A 15,199-nucleotide genomic window follows, 5' to 3' on the forward strand; every position below is an offset into this window, starting at 1 on the left:
CTGATCTGAAGGGGAGAGTGGAGTCTGGGTTGCTAGTGGTTAGGAGAGGAGGAGGGTGTTGGGAGGAAGATGGGTTTGCACGGTGGAGCCGGGAGAAGGGAGTCCTGAAGATGGCCTTGGTCCTGTTTCGTGTTTGTGCAGCCCGCCAGTCTACTGTAAAACCCTAGCTGCAGCCTTTGGTGTAAAATTTCAGTTACAGATAACAGAAACGTCCTAACCGTTGGACAAAAAAACTTAACTGACAGAGTCACAAGATCACTCGTGGGACTTTGAGCATCTCAGAAGAGATCAAATGGATAGAAACAAACTGTAGCTGATCTTGGCTGACTGTGTCTCATGACAGTCCGAAGGCCATTTTGTGATGAAATGCCCTTGGGGTTGCTAATATCAAAAGCAAAGGCACCAGGGATTTCTCCCACACATGTACACTAACAAGGGCAGGTATCTTTTCAAGAAAGACCTTGAGAAGAAATACTCCCCAGGAGAGAGTTGGATCACCATGATTTGGAAGGGAAAACAGACCTCCTTACCTTATGAATGTGCTACCTACCTGAGAAAAACTCATAAGAGCTTCTTTAAAATGTGGAACCTTCCGTGCTGTCCCTCACCCTCTTTGGGAGCTCCAATCTCTGCAATGCTTTGCTTCCTTAAGAAACTTATGCTTAGATCTGTCTCTTGACCGAATTCTTTACTTTGAGAGGTCAAAAATGAAAAGAACTCTGTAACACAGGGACAGGAAACAGAGCAAAGATGGGCAACACATACCAATATTTGTTTAGTAAGAGAAGTTCATTCTAATGATGGTAGTAAAAAGTGGTGATACTTTAGAATAACCACTTTAATACCTTTCAGTATGTGTATGAGTGTGTGTGAGTGTGTGTGTGTCAGTGTGTGTATGTATAGGTATGTGTGTATGTGTGTGTGTGTGTGAGTGTGTGTAGGCCAGAAGACAACTTGCAGTTCTTTCCTTATACCATGTAGTTCCAGGGATTGAACTGGGGTCGTCAGGCTTGGCGGCAGGCATCTCTAACTTGCTGAGCCATTTCATGAAGAAATAGAAAAGAGGAGCTTGAAGGCTTCAAACATATAGATTCCTCTGGGAAGGGGAAATAGACAAGATCTCCTGAGAAAGTTGGGAGCATGGGTGAGGGAGAACTTGAGGGAAGAAGATAGTCAGGTTAAGAGAAGGACAGAAACAGAGAGCACAGAAAGAAATATCTTGGTGAGGGAGCCATTATGGCACTAGCAAGAAACCTGGCACTACAGAAATTCCCAGGAATCCACAAGGATGACCCCAACTAAGAGCCTAAGCAATAGATGAGAGAATGTTTGAACTGGCCTTGCCCCATAGTCAGGTTGATGACTATCTTAAATGTCACCATAGACTCTTCATCCAGCAAGTGATGGAAACAGAAATACATGTAACATGAGGGCCTGGCTCGTTGGGGTTTCTGTCCCACCTGGTCCCCCAGCCGTTGAGTCCCAGAGAAAAATACACAGAGAGTCTGCATTAACTTATAAACTGATTGGCCCATTAGCTCAGGCTTCTTATTAGCTCTTGTAACTTATATTAACCCATTATCCTTATCTATATTAGCCACATGGCTCAGTACCTTTTTCAGCAGGACAAATCACATCCTGCTTCTTTGGTGATCTGAGTAGGAGTGGAGGAATGGGATTCCTCCTTCCCAGAATCCTCCTGTTCCTCGCCCCACCTCTACTTCCTGTCTGGTTGACCCACTTATACTTCCTGCTTGGCCAATCAGCATTTATTTAAAACATGATTGACAGAATACAGACAATTCTCCTGCACCAGGCAGAGACCTGCATTGGAGCACGTGACTCCTAAAGTCCAGGCGAAGAGTGTGAGAAGTGAGAATATGAGCAAAGAGTTCAAGACCATGATGGGGACACCTACGGAAACAGCTTACCTGAGCTCATGGAAGCTCACCAACTCAGGCTTGACAGTGAGGGAGCCAGTATAAACCCAAACTAGTCCCTCTGAATGTGGGTGGCAGTTGTATGGCTGGGGCAGACTGAGGGGCCACTGACAGTGGAACCATGATTTATCCCTACTGTATGTACTGGCTCTTTTGAACCCATTCTCTTTGGAGGGATACCTTGCTCAACCTAGATCTTGGTCTTTCCTCAGAGCAATGTGCTAGACTTTGTTGACTCTCCATGGGAAGCCATAACCTCTCTAAGGAGTGGATGGGGGGTGGGGTGGGAAGAAAGGTGGAGGGAACATGAGGAGGGGAGGGAGTGGGAACTGGGATTGGTATGTAAAATGAGAAAAGATAGTTTTTGTTGTTGTTGTTGTTGTTAAATAAAATAAAGAAATAAAAGGGGTGGAGAGTACTGGTCACCCAGTTGTGACAATTACACATTGTATTCATGGTTGAAATGCCAGCTTGGCCAGAGTGGCAACACCAACCTAGCACTTAGGATCCTGCACCAGCTGGATTTCCACAAGCTTGAGGCTACTTTGAGACAGCAAGACTATCTCAAAACAAACAAACAAGCCCAAAAATTAAAACTAAAATTAAAAGGCCAAGCCCAGTGCCACAAGCCTGTACTTCCAGCCATTCAAGAGACTAAGGCAGATGGATTTCAAATTCAAAATCATGTGGGCTGCAGGGAGTCCAGGTCAGCTCAGGCAATGTAGTGAGACCCTGCCTCAAAATAAAAACCAAAGCAAGGGCTGGGACTGTAGCTCCATGGTAGGATGCTTAATTTAGCATACAGAAGGCGCTGGGTCTGATCCCAGTATCACAGAAAGAATGAGAAAGAGAGATACTATGGTTTACCTCACAATTTAAATTAAATAAATAGGATTGGGGTATAACTTAGTGGTAAGTATTCTTGATTAGGAAGCTCAAACTCCTGTTAATTGACTCATTAATTGATTTTAAAAATTAGATCAAGAGCTGGGTGGTAGTAGTGCACACTTTGTTTGTTTTTTGTTTTTCAAGACAGGGTTTTTCTGTGTAGCTTTGGAGCCTGTCCTGGAACTCACAGAGATCCACCTGCCTCTGCCTTCCGAGTGCTGAGATTTAAGGTGAGCGCCACTACTGCCTGGCTGGTATACACCTTTAATCCCAGCACTCAGGCGGCCAGCCTGTTCTGCAGAACAAGTTCTAGGACAGCCAGGTCTACACACTACACATAGAGAAACCCTATCTCAAAAAAGAAGGAAGGAAGGAAGGAAGGAAGGAAGGAAGGAAGGAAGGAAGGAAGGAAGGAGAGAAGGAGGGAGGGAGGCAGGGAGGGAAGAAGGGGGAAGAAAGAAGGGAGAGAAGAAGGAAGGAAGGAAGGAAGGAAGGAAGGAAGGAAGGAAGGAAGGAAGGAAGGAAGGAAAGAAAGAAAGAAAGAAAGAAAGAAAGAAAGAAAGGAAGGAAGGAAGGAAGGAAGAAATCGAATCAATGGACTGGAGAGATGGGTCCCTAGTTAAGATCACTGGCTACTCTTCCAAAGGACCTGGCTTTGAGTCCCCGAACCCACATGGCAGCTCACAATTATCTGTATCTCCAGTTTCAGGGAATCAAACACCTTCTTTTGGCCTTCTCAGGGATCTAGGTATACAAGTCACACACAGACAAACATACAGGCAAAATACTCATACAAATAAAATAAAGTATTTTATAAGTTGAATGAAGACATTATGATTACCAGAACTATGGACATATGGATAGAAATGATAACCACTACTGATAACAAATTATAATGACACATATACATGAAAATGCTGTAAGACTCTGATATCTTGTTATGGCCTCCATGGGTACCAGGCATGCACATGGTACATAGCCCTAATGCAGGCAAAACACCATGCACATAAAATTTTTAAAAATTAAGCAAATAAATAATAAATAGATTAAAAGAACTTTGTGGCTCTGGAGAGCTGGAATGTTAGAAACGCAGAGCCAGGATTATCTTGAGCTCCCTTTAATCCCTTTGGTAGCCACTGATAATAGCCACTTTTGTCTGCCCTCACACTGTCGGGGCAAAACTTCTTGGGAAGTATTCACAGACTCCTAGCTTCCAGGGCCCCCAAAGCTAAGACTGTTATCAGACAGTGAGACCTACAGCAGAGACTTCCCTCATTTGCTGAAACCCACCCAGATGTTTTCACCTTATGTATACAGGACCTAATCCAGAAGGATTAGTACAATTACAAGAAGAATCCCCCCCCCCCCCCCCCCCCCCCCCCCGCCCAGTACCAGCTCAGCAAGGAATGCCACATGAACACACTGGCTTGTCCTTTATTCGCCAGCTTGTACCTTCTGACACTGGGAGAAAATAGAGCTGTCCTAGCGTTACTGCTGCGCTAAAACACCACGACCCAACTCACAGGGGAGAGGCTATTTCAGCCTACAATGCCCAGGGCCCACTCTGTCGCTGAGGGCAGCCAGGACAGAGCTCAAGGCAGGAACCTGGTGAGCAGGAACTGAAGCAGAGGCCGTGGAGGAGTGCTGCTAACTGGATGCTTCCCATGCCTTGCTCAGCCTCCTTTCTTATAGACCCCAGAACCACCAGCCCATGATGGCACCACCCACAGTGAGCTGTGCCCTTCGGTATCGATCATTAATCAAGAAAATGCCCCACAACCTGGCCCACAGGCCGATCTTATGGAGGCATTTTCTCAGCTGAGGTTCCCTCCTCTCAGATGACTCTAGCTTGTGTCAAGCTGAAAGAAAAAAAAAAAAAAAACAACCAGGATATAATCTGTACTGTTTAAACCACAAGGGTATTTTGTGCTGATAGCCTGAATAGAGTAGTCCAGCTGGACAGATCATTCTTCACACCGTTTCTAGCACGTTAGGCATTCTGAGAAGTCCTGTGTGGAACGAAGGGGCTCCATTTCCTCCATTGTTTCTAGGCACTCCCATCACCGTCTTTTGAAGCAGGGCTTGAGGTCACCAGCCAGGATTTTCCAGCTCTGAAGCTAATTTTTTTCCTTCGGGAGGCAGCTCAGCAGGTAGAGAAGGCTTGCGGTGCAACCTGGGTTCATTTTCTGTTTTAGCATTTCTTTATTGTATGCGCATGTTGTCCACACGTATGTCGTGGACCACATGTACACTTGGTACCTACAGAGGTCAGAAGGCATCAGAGGCCCTGGAAATAGTTATGGAAGATTATGAACCACTATGTGGGTACTGGGCATCAAACCCGATGAGTCCTGAGTTCAGATCTCTAATATCCATGTAAAAAGCTGGCGTCACACATATGCTGTGTGACAAAACTTTTCCTCGGGAGATGTAACATACATGTCTCTTCATTCCAGATAGGGAACCCACGCGTGGTAGTCTGAATGTAATTGACCCCCATAAGCTTATAAGGAATGGCATTGTTAGGAGGCATGGTTTTGTTGAAATAGGTGTGGCCATGTTAGAGGAAGTGTGTCATTTGGGGGCGGACTTTGAGGTCTCCTTTGCTCAAGCTTCACTCAGTGTGACACTCAGACCACTTCCTGTTGCCTGTGGGATCACGATGTAGCTCCTTCTCCACTCTCAGCGCCTTCTCCAGCACCATGTCTGCCTGCACACTGCCATGTCCCACCATGATGATGACAGACGGAACCTCTGAGAATGTAAGCCACCCTAATGAAATGTCTTTCCTTTATGAGAGTTGCTGTGGGCATGGTGTGGTCACAGTAATAGAAACCCTAACTAAGACACCGCAACAGACCAAAGTATGGATACCACCAAAGTCCAACTTGGTGAACGACTTTTATTGGGGTTACTTATAAGAATATGGGCAAAGTGTTACTAATGTAAGCACAAATGGCTGAAAGACAGCTGCATCACCCAAGCCCATCCCAGCAGAGGTGACGGTTCACAAAATGGGAAAGTGGAGAACACTGCTCAACCTCCACAGGTTGCAGAGTGTCCTTTCCAAGTGCCTCAATTGCTCTAAATGTCATCCAGGCAGCTCAGCTGGTTTCTGTTTCTTTCAGGCAGCTGGTTTGTTCTCACAGTTTTCTTGGCAGCTTTTGTTCTCTGTCTGAGTCTCTGAGTCTGAGTCTCTGGGTCTCTGAGTCTCTCTCTCTCTCTCTCTCTTGTCTGAGTCTCCTTTGCAGCTTAGTTTGTCAAAAACCGGTCTGACTATTCTCAGAGGGACTCTCAGTTTTTATAGCTTACTCTGGTAGGGAGGGGCCTAGTGAGTCTGGTCAGTTTCAGGGATTTCCTGAAGCACCTTTGAGTTGTTTGTCTTCTGGTTTAAGGGCATCCCTGCAGAGGTGTGGGAGAATTGTCTGCATTCTGTCAAATGTGTTTTAAATAAATGCGGATTGGTCAGTAGCCAGACAGGTGGTATAGGTGGGACAACCAGACAGGAAGTAGAGGCGGGGCAATAAGAACAGGAGTATTCTGGAAAGAAGGAAGCTCTTTCCATAGTCCTGTCCAGATACCAAAGAAGCAGGATGTGACTGCCCCACTGAAAAAGGTACTGAGCCATGTGGCTAACATATACTAGAATAATGGGCCAATGTGAGTTATAAGAGCTAATATGAAGCCTGAGCTAATGGGCCAATCAGTTTATAACTTATGTAGACCTTCTGTGTGATTCTTTGGGACCTAACGACTATGGGAACCGGGCAGGACAGAAACCCCAACAAGCAGGCCCTCATGTTACACTGCAGGATGCACTGTTTCAGAGGAAACTGTTACCCAGCAGTGCATGAGGTGAAAACAAGAAACCTAAGGGTTCCTGGCCAGCCATGCTTGTCAGTTGGTGAGCTCCAGGTTCAGTGAGAGAGCCTGTCTCCAAATCAAAATGGAAGGTGACAGAGGAGATACTTGACATCTACCTCTGGCCTCCACATGCACATGTGTGTGCATACATACGTGTACTTGTGCACATTTGTGCCACACATACATATACGCACACACCAAAAAAACTTTTTGACACTAATATAGGGCTTCCTTCTGACTTTACACTGGATTAAAATAGTGAGAGGAGATGAGGCCCGTGTGGCTGCAGAGCCAGCAGCAGAGCCAGCAGCACAGTCGATGAAGTGAGCAGAGCGAAAACAAAATCATTGCTGTGTTTGGAGTAATCGCTGTATTCTTTCAAGACAGTGTGAGGGCTGTGTGTATTGACACCTGTTATGCCTGCACTTAAAAAGCTGAGGCAAGAGGATTCCCACAATTTTGAGGCCAGACTGTGCTACACAGCAGGACTCCATTTCAAAGCACCAAATTCTCTTGTGCTGGGGCTATGTGGGAAGTTAAAGGCATAATGATCACCTGAATGTGAGAGTTCAAGACTCCTCTGGGCAACACAGAAAGATCCCCGTTCCCCGGCTGTCAAGTTCTCCATTTATTCATTCCTCAATACTGAGTGCCAACAATGCCTCAGGCACTGGTGCGAACCTAACCTGAATATCTATCTGCCATGGCAGGTTTGCGGGCAGCAGCTCTGCCTGCTACCAGCAGGTGGCAGTAGTAGACAATTGCGATTTGGATTAATGTTCAGCAGCCTCTTTAACCGAACTTGTCATCGGAACACTTTCAGTGCTCATGTGTGTCTCAGGGACAGTCACCAGGTGAAGGTTCCACCTCTGAATTGCCATTATAGTGCGAGTGCTCGAAGTCTGGCTTGAGGATGGCGAGAGATTCAATGCATCTGAAGTTCTTGTCGCAAGGGACAAACTCACAGATGGGACGGACTATTTAGCATGCCTGATGCTGATCTGACATTTTACAAAATGTCAGTCGGACAAAAGAGAAATCGAACCAGACGGCCGAAAGGAGACTGCTCGGCAGGACACTAGCAACTTCCATCGCAAGGAAACAAGTACCACAGAGTTCAACACAAGCGTTAGGCCACCATGTAAAAGAAAGCAAGAAGCTGGACAAGATTCAAAGTGGTTGCTTTCTCCACAGGACATTTGGAAGCACTCGGTTGTCACCCCCTAACTCATTAGTGCAAGGTCTTTACAGATTCTTTGCGGCTCTATGGGCCAGCAGGGATTTGGCTTGCAAATGGTAGCCCCACAGTCAAGGAATTACAAAACTACTGGAGAGCTAGGTTTGACTTAAGTTCTTTGTTCCTTGGACAAAGGGAACACAGTTGGATCACCAAATGACTCAGTTAAATTGAGCCAGAATTTGGAAGCCCGCTTCCTGTAAAGACTGGGGGTCGGGAGAAAACTGATTCCATCATGGGAATAATGATGAGCTTTAGGGTGCGGGTAATGTCAAAGGAACCTCACGCCCTATGTTAAAGAGGCAAAGCAGTTCTAACTGCAATCCAAACTGTCTCTGATAGCAAATGGAGAAGCTTTGTGGGAAAGGATGGTGTTGACCTTCAGATCATCCTGCCTCACCTCCCTGGTCCTAGGGATTGCAGGAGATGCTGGGATGCAACACAGGTCTTCCTCCACGCTAGGCAAGTACTGCACCAACTGAGTTACATTCCCAGTCCAGGAAAGGCAATTTTTACGGGGAGATTATCATAGCCTGACCTGACGGGCAACACTGGCTATTATAGCAGTTACCTCATTTTCATAAGCATTCATAGGATAAAAAGGAACATGAAGAGAACACCCAGGCAATGCTGATAATGTCTTAAGATCATCAGGCATCCGCGCTCTTTGGATTATTTTACTTCTCGCATCAGCAAGATATGGACCAGCAGGTAACAGTCCTTGCTGCCAAGCCTGATGATCAGAGCTCGGTCCCCGGGACCTACAAGGTAGAGAAAACTAGTTTTCGGAAGTTGTGCTCTCACCGACGTGTGAATGCGGTGCCACACATACATACACCCAAATAAAGAAATAAGTGTAAAAAAATATAAATTTGTCATGTGACTAGATTTGTTTAGATTAGAAAATTTGAAAAGATATTTTTTTTCTACTCTGCTGCCATGGACTTTAAAGTTGACTTATTTCCTTTATTAATTTAGTATTTGTTTCTTTAGACAGGTGCTGTGGGAATTCTGTCACAGCTCCGCTGACCAATTATGAGGGACTGCTTGGCCCAAGGGGTGGATTTAGAGAGGAAGGTACGTGGCCCGGTACAGGAATACAAGGCCAGGGTGGGGCGAAAGTTGCTCTTTTGGACTGCGGAGGCCTTGTTGAAGTCACGGCTTGGTGACTGTCCCCAGAGTGGCAGCCATACAGCCTGTTGTTCTGTATTGTGAGTGCACTGTATTGTCTTCACCTGGTAATAAACTTAATTATCATCATCATCATCATTATTATTATAACTATTATTATTATTATTGGGTAATACACCTAATAATTCTGGATCACCCAGAATTCCATCCTTCTCCAGACAAGCTCTCACCATGTAGCCCTGGCATTCACGGAGCTCACTGAGACCCACCTTTTTCTGGATCCCAAGTGCTGGGAAGAAAACTGTTTGCCATTATGCCTGGCACTGGACTGTTGTTGGTGTTTTTTTTCCCCCTGCTCTTTGCTCTCTGGGGGGGTCCACCACGCAGTTCCCAAATAATGATATGTAGACATTCTTTCTTATGAATGCCCAGCCTTAGCTTGACTTGTTTATAGCCAGCTTTTTTTTTTTAACCTTAAATTATCCCATTTATCTTTTGATTCTGGGCTTTTATCTTTCTCTAGTCTATATCTCTTTCTTTCCTTCTTACTCCGTGGCAGGCTATGTTGCTAGGCAGCTTAGTCTTTGGTGTCCTCCTTTCCTTACTCCGCGATCTCCTCTCTTTTTCTTCTTATTTTTATTCTTTCTCCATGGCAGCCCTGCCTATCCTATTGTCCTGCCTAGCTATTGGCTGTTCAGCTCTTTATTAGATCAGTTATGTCTTTTAAACAGGCGAAGTAACACAGCTTCACAGAGTTAAACAAATGCAACGTAAAAGAATGCAACACATCTTTGCGTCACTGAACAAATGTTCCGCAGCATAAACAAATGTAGTACATTTTCAAGTAACATTCCACAACCTGTTTTATAACCTTACCTCAAAGATGCCCAACTTTTTCCGTAAGTTGGATTGGAAGGCTAAGTTGGGCACACGGTGATTAAAGAAAAAGAGCATGGTTCTCCAGCTCTAGTTGCCTGATAATGGTGGCTCTCGCCCTCATTGAAGAAGTTTCCCTTTGCAGTGGGAGGACAGCATCACAGAGAGCCACAACCGGTCAAAATTCCGAGAAAACCTAATCCAGGGGTGCTCTGCCCCAATGGATGCATCTACAACACAACTCCTGCACCTTTTAAGGCCAAGGGACCAGGAAATCGGCGATGAGATGTGTATGTGTCTCCTAGAAATGACAGGGAAGCTCATCTGCCTGTAGCAGGGCCCAGACCTTAGCACAACTGACTGCATGACGGAAGTACCATCCAGACCATAAAACTCAGCATGTAAACAGTGCCACCCGACAAGACGAAAACAATAACCTAATCCATCAACGTCCGCAGCTCTGGGAAAAAAATCTCTAAATTTACTAACCTTGCCTTTTGGCTCCTGGGGTTCTGCTTTTGGCTAACTGCTCTTGTTAAATGAAGTATGTCAACCCAGGATATGGATTTTTGTGCTTAAAAGTCCACCTGGAGAAAGGCGTGGGGGCTACACTGGGATCCTGAACACTCAGTGGAGTCGCCGGCCACCTAATAAAGACCTTTTAGTGGCTTAAACTCATGTTTAAGCAGGCATCTTTGGTGGGTACCCCACAACACATGCTGCCTCAACAATATAGCTGCCCGAAGAAGACCTAAACAGTGACAACGCCAATGGACACGCTGAAGTGGACGGGAGACATCTAAGGGGACCCCACGCCTAGACAAAGAGCTACTGAAGACGGCAAAGAGCAGCATTAGTGTCCCCAAGGAGGAGCACCCGGTACCAAGCTGTAAGCCCTGAAATCATGTACATACAAACAATTTTAGACTAAAACAGCAGGTTGTATTTGTGTTTGTATGTGTGTATGTGTGTGCATATATGTATAAAACAGCAGTAATCTGAGAGAGGGGCCTTGAATTTAAGGAGAGTACATTTGAAAGAGAGTTGGAGGGAGGAAAAAAGAAGGGATGATGATGTAATTATATTTTAATTAAACTTAAAAATTATTAAGAAAAAAGAAAAGGCATGAAAAACAATGATCTCATTCACTGATGAAAATGATTGGAAACACTTCTTTTCTGTGGCTGTTTATTCTTCCTTCCTCCGAGGTGAAGTAAAGCAAAACTGAACAGAAACATCTGTAGGCAGCCATCTAGCAAACCTTTTCGTGTGTGTGTGTGTGTGTGTCCCCTTTTTTGGTTAAGATCTTGTGAAGCCTAGGCAGGCCTTGAACTGAACAGCCATACTGCCTTAGCCTTTGGAGTGCTGGACTTCCAAGCATGAGCCACCAATCCTGATGATGAGTTTTCTATTTTTGATGGAAGGGACAACTGATCTTTGATCCACCCTCCTCCAAACCCCCCCGGCTTTTGAAGTTTCATTTTGCTCCACAAACTCCCATGCTCCCCACACTTCTCTGCCCCCTACACTCACACGTCCGGGCATCCCTCTGTTCCCTGCTGGGATCTGCTGGTGTCTCGGAAAATCACCATAGAGGCCTCTCCAGAACACCTGCCTGGTTGTACATCTTCATAACAAGGCCCAGCCATGTAGCTCTGAAGTTCCACACCCACGACCAGGGCCTGCCAAGTAATCTGCAGAGAACAGGTGGCCCTTTGTTGGTCAGTCCTCAGATGTCAACACTGTTGATTCGAAACATTGTTGTCCCTTCATGCAGAGTAAGAGAGAGTTTACTCAGAGCGGAACACAATGGACTGTGGCCTGAGAAAAGAACTTGGGTAGTTTCAGATCCGGCAAGTGGCTACACCAACTCTCACAGTCACAGAACAAACAACAGTCCCATATTACTGTTTACCAAATGCTTTGGTAGGGGTAGCAGTAAGGTGGGTAACAGCAAAGAGTAGACATCCTTGCTCTAGAGTTTAGACATTATCTAATGATGTTGTTTGTTTGGGAATTGGTGGAAGCTAGCTGTCGCCTGAGAATAGAGTCCAAAAAATTTACTGAATGGTCAAATGGATGTGATGTCAGGTACAGAAAGTAGGTAATAAGTTACTTATTCTGTAATTGCAAGTAGGTAATAAGTGACTGCTAAGGGGATTAATGAAGGCTCAGGATAAATTATAGCTCTCCACATCAAGTTCTAATCATCAGGGTAGGTATGGGCTTTCTTCTGTGGACTTTAGTTCACAAAGGCCCTCGAAGACTCTTCGTTCAAAGACAATTAATAACCTAGCAGAGTGGGCCTGGGGATGCAGCCCACGTGGTGGAGACAGGAGGATGGGTTTAAGATCATCGCTGGTTACCTAGAGAGTTTGAGGGGCTAGCTTGTATCACACAAAATCCTGTCTCAAAAACTTAGCAGAGGAGTTCTTCAGTCATCGACCCGAGTTATAAACCTTGTTGCTGGCTTCACACAACTCATTAGTGAAGGAGGTTATTTGGGGCTATATTTGGAAGTAGATTTCTCTGAATCCCTCCCCTTTCCACATGGGGTTAGAATTGGAAGCTTTAGGGCAGAAGACCTGGTTGCCGAAGCCCCAGCAGGTTACATGGGTCAGGCATCCTGGCAGCCAATGAAAAAGACAGTCGTGGGAGAAAACAGATTTACTCAACATGTTGGAAGAAGGGCAGATGCAGAGGTCCAGAGACGAGAGCACAGGCCTTGAGCCTGTGCTTAAGCCAAGGAAGAACTAGGGCAGGAGGACAGGAGGTATTGCTGAGCCTGCAGCCCCGCTCAGAGCCTACTTGGCTTCATCCCTGTCTCCGCCCTGGATCTGCGGGTATTCCAGAGCAGTCCGTGGTGCTCAAGTCAAGCTGGTTCTCAGGAGGTGATTATATTTGCCCAGTGCAACCTCACCCCGTGATAATTGACCCTGCCAGGGGTGGGGTCCTTTCCTGCCAGGTTTTACTGCTCTTGGAACCCAAAGTGACTGCCGATTTATATTTGTGTCTATTTTAGTTACCTTTGTGCTCTGAGAGGGGGTGAGGCAGTTGGGTAGACAGACACCGCTTGAGCGGTTGGTTGCACACCTGTGCAGAATGGCGCGGCTCACTGAGCGTCCTGCGGAGCCAGACAGAACGAAGGCGGAACTTCCAGGCTCTCGCCCAGCTTTAGTCACCTCACGCTGGCGCTCTTCAACAGAAGTAGTTTCTGGTTAATTTTTAGTTCTATCCATCTCTGTGTGAGTTTGTGTACGTAGCTGCAGCAAGAAGCGGGCACCAGGCTGGAAGAGGGTCTCGAGGTTCAAGCAGCTATGAGCTGCCAGACTCGGAACTGTTGTCCTCTGGAAAAGCAGCAGATACTCTTAACCACCTAGCCATCGCTGCAGCCCTCAGAAAAGCAGCTCTTAGTGCTCCTCGCACCCCCTCCCCCCGCGCCCCATATAACGTTGTCTCTTTCCCCGTCTGTTTCTGACTAGGTTGTTTTGGGTTCGACCTTTTCCGAGTTCACCTCCAAAGTCAGGCAGTTATGAACAGTAGGGTACAGTGCGAGGTGCGGGAAAACTAGATGACTTGTCTGTATCGTCACGTGCCTTACCCCTCAACCCTTCCCACCAGCTTCCGTCTCAGAGATAACCTGTGTCTCTTGCTCCTGGGATTTTTCTTTTCAGTTTTTAAAGACAGTTTCTTATCTAGCCTTGTTTAGGCTGGTCCCAAAACAGTTACGTAGCTGAGGGTGTTCATGAATACTGATCATGCTGCCTTCACCTCCCTCCAGGAGCTGGGATTGTGGTCATCTCATCCTGGGGTTTTTCTTGAGTTCTGCTATTACTGGGGTTTGAATGTGAAATGAATCCAAAGGTTCACATGGTTTTGGAAGGTTGTGGAACCTTTAGGGAGTGGGTCCTTGTAGGAGGAAGTAGGTTACTTGGTCTTGAGATTTTATAGCCAGCCCCACTTCCTGTCCATTTTCTGCTTCCTGGCGAGGAACACACCTTGACTATCCACCTCACTATCCAAGCCTGCCTCATCAAGAAGGACAGGAACCGTTTGAACTGCAATCTCAAACCAAACCCTTTCCCTTAAGGCGCTTCTTGTCAAATACTTGATTTTTGGCAACAAGAAAAGCCACTGACACAGAAAACTGGGCTGCAGCTAAGTTGGCAGTGCACTTTGCTAGCATGCACAGTGCCCTGGGTTGGTTCTTCATCGGGGCACAAACTGAGCATAATGGTGAATGCCTGCAGTCTCAGAATTTGGGAGTTAGAGTCGGGAAGATCAGCAGTTCAAGATCATTCTTGGGCCCTTTTTCCCTGGCTGGTAGCTCAGAGGACACAGGATGCCTGGAGTTACTAAAGAGAATATAAACCAGAAGGACTTCTCAGAGTCCCAGTGGTCTTCCTCAAAAAGTACTCCCAAACTGAAAGTCCCCAATGGGTAGGCACAGCCCAGCTGGCCAAACATAGAGAGCTTGCTCCCTACGATGATGAGAACTGTTTAGAGCTGCTTCCACATCATAGCCCCCGTATCTCTGGGTTGGTGCTGGCATTGGTGTTATGACCAAGAACTAGGCAGGTAGAGAAACAGTGTCAGGCCAGTGACTTCAGTAGACGCTCCACAAGTGGTGGCCCAAAGGATCCTCTAAATCCTGGAAGTGCTGAAAATGTTTGAAAAGGACGAGGTCAGAGGCTACAAGCTAACACCTCAGGAACAGAGAAATCTGGATAGGTGCGGAATAATGTTTTTGTACTCTGTGAAGATGTGTTGCTCTCATTAGTTTAATACACACACTAAACAAAAACAAACATATATAGTCATTGATTCTCACTATCCTAGGCAAGATCAGAAATAAGTCCAGGGCCTCCTGTTAGCTTGCTGATCCTTCCGTTTCTACTTGTTACTGTGGGTTTAATCACAAAATAGTATTGGTCTCATTTTAAGTTATCATAAAGTATTAAGTATTTTTGGTGAGTAGTTTTCATTCAGATTGTATTTTCTCATCATAATGATATGCAAAATGCGATACAGTGACACAAATGCTCATGGAGAATTTAAAATAAAAGTGCACGTGTGAAGCTAGGTGTGGTGGCGCACACCTTTAATCCCAGCACTCAGGAGGCAGAGGCAGGCGGATCTCTGTGAGTTTGAGGCCAGCCTGGTCTACAAGAGCCAGGACAGCCAGAGCCTGTCTTCAAAAACCAAAAGAAGAAAAACAAAAGCACGCATCATTTCCCAAGTTATCTTTGTCATCCAGTGTTTG

The sequence above is a fragment of the Alexandromys fortis genome, unplaced genomic scaffold, assembly GCF_014885135.2.
Source record: "Alexandromys fortis isolate MF-2015 unplaced genomic scaffold, M_Fortis_MF-2015_v1.1 scaffold_5, whole genome shotgun sequence".
Lineage (NCBI taxonomy): Eukaryota > Metazoa > Chordata > Mammalia > Rodentia > Cricetidae > Alexandromys > Alexandromys fortis.